Source organism: Chiloscyllium plagiosum, unplaced genomic scaffold (genome assembly GCF_004010195.1).
Source record: "Chiloscyllium plagiosum isolate BGI_BamShark_2017 unplaced genomic scaffold, ASM401019v2 scaf_55010, whole genome shotgun sequence".
In the NCBI taxonomy this organism is placed as follows: domain Eukaryota; kingdom Metazoa; phylum Chordata; class Chondrichthyes; order Orectolobiformes; family Hemiscylliidae; genus Chiloscyllium; species Chiloscyllium plagiosum.
Genome location: NW_025178818.1, coordinates 1 through 2221, shown reverse-complemented (window position 1 = coordinate 2221; position 2221 = coordinate 1). Strand labels below are relative to the sequence as shown.

The 2221-nt window shown below is 44.9% G+C and overlaps 1 non-coding gene across 1 annotated transcript; it reads right to left on the bottom strand.

Annotated features, from left to right (window-relative positions):
- Positions 1–655: 655 nt before the first annotated feature.
- trnar-ccu lies at positions 656–728 on the bottom strand. Its single transcript has one exon. It is a non-coding gene; the product is annotated as a tRNA-Arg (tRNA).
- Positions 729–2221: the final 1493 nt, after the last annotated feature.

The window sequence follows — 2221 nt, the reverse complement described above, 5'->3', positions numbered from 1 at the left end:
TGCAATTGTATTCAATACCTTGACTAAGAAAGGAAAGGACCCAAATGCATAGCTGGTAATGTTGACAGAATATAGCTTACTCTGACACCAACACAACCAAAACAGAAGTTGCTTTGTCCATAGATGGGTAGGTCTATCTGTTGGAGCCCCAGTGACCTCATGGGTAAGGCAATAACTTCCTAAACTGGAGATTGTGGGCTCAAGTCTTATTTGGGGTTTTGATTTTGTTGAAACCTTCACTGTGCAGCTGATCTTAATCCTGTGTGGTCACGTGACCATGGCAACAAAATCAGCCATTCTCAATTGATCCTCAGCTGGAGATATTTGACCTGACAGAAAATTGGCCAAACTAAATTAAACAGCAGCTATCAGCTCCAGAGAACAGTGCAGCTCAGATCAAGGAGCTACAAAGGTTCAAGAAGAAGCCGGTTCCAACCAGACTGAGGGCTGTATATTGGAGAAGTGTCAGGATTTCAGCCATTGTGTCTGTGCTGTCTCTTTCTGGGAATTCACCCCCATATCCTGAAAATTCTGTATTTTTCTGACACAATTTCCCACCAACCCAATACAGACCTGGGGACTTTTCTCGGGGAGATGAGAAATCGACTTGACCTCAGACAAAGATCAGTCTTGAAGACAGGGTTTAAAAGTCTGACACCCCAGATGGGACTTGAACCCACAATCCCTGGCTTAGGAGGCCAGTGCCTTATCCATTAGGCCACTGGGGCTGCACATAACGAAGAAAAATGGCAGCCTTGACATACTGCTCTGAGACCTCTCATAGTGTGTTTTTCTGAGTTTTATATCCTTCCTGATTGTTTTTTACCCCTTCCATCTCATGCTAGATTGTTTGCTCCTTGATAAATTGATCTCGCTTCCCATTTCTCCCCAAATGGACATTTGAGAAATCACAGCGGGTCAGACAGCATCCAAGGAGCAGGAGAGTCGACATTTCGAGCATAGGCCTGAGGAGAAGATGCTGGAAACATCGACTCCCCTGCTCCTCGGATGCCACCTGACCAGCTGTACTTTTCCAGCACCACACAGTTTGACTCTGATCTCTAGCATCTGCCGTGTTCACTTTCTCCCAGTCGAGAAATCAACTCAACTCCAACTTTGCAGATCCACAGTTTGAGGCAAATGTAGCAGACAGGAGAAGGGAAAGGGCTCAATGTTATTGTGTGCAGCACTTTCAAGATATTTGCAGTTTGTGGGGAAGGAGGAAGTGGAGATGTTGCAAAAAACTGCATTGAGGACAAATCAACACAATCTTAGCGGGCATTCAGCCCATTGTGGCTGTGCTGTCTCTTTCAGACAATTCACCTCTAGATCTCCCAAATCCTGGAATTACCTTGTGCAAGTTTCTATTACACATCATTTGCATAACTTCCTCTGACATTCCCTCTGTACCTTTCTCCCAATATCTTCAAACTGTGACCCCACGTGCTGGTCCACTTTGTTCCACAAATCCGGACGACACAGGTTTCTGTACAATGGTAGATGCTTTATTATCGGGCAGTTGGCGGGAGATTCAAAATGTCCCCAAAGGGAGCCATGAGTCTCCTTGTAATGACACCTCTCCATGAATCTCTGCCCTACACACACACAGACAGTGTCTTTTATAGGGATTAAACAAAAGGTTTATCAGTCACATGGGCGATTGTATTAAACATAGTTTAAAGCAGGTAATTATCAATTTACAAAGCCCGATGAACAGCGATGTCCTGTGCTAACGTGTGAATAGATTACAGAAGCTCATTATCATATTCTTCATGATGATGTGTTAATGGGAAGAGATGAAGACAGAAGGGTTTTGCCTGATGGAAATGGGGGATTCACATCCCTATGCTAATATGGAGGGGAAGGAAGACAATGGGAGTGGGAGGCAGTTTAACAGGGTTGTGGCCAAGGCTAGCAGTCTTGTGTGGAAAGGGCAAATCCCTCTGTCCAGGACTACAGGGGGAATCCACATGTGTGGCTCCACGAGGCTCTATTTCTGAGATAGAGTCAGCCTCCCCCCGGACTGAGATGTTCTGTCTGTATTGTAAGAGTACAGGCTTTCCGTTGATACTGCAGTAAGTCCTTTGGTAGTGGAATGTTTAACCCTTGAGTCCCTCATGTGTCCTGAAAGAGAAGCAAAGCATGGAACTGACCCCTCTTTGTGCATTTTAACTTCCTCACCAATATACCAATATTTCCATGTACAAGTTTGAACAAGACT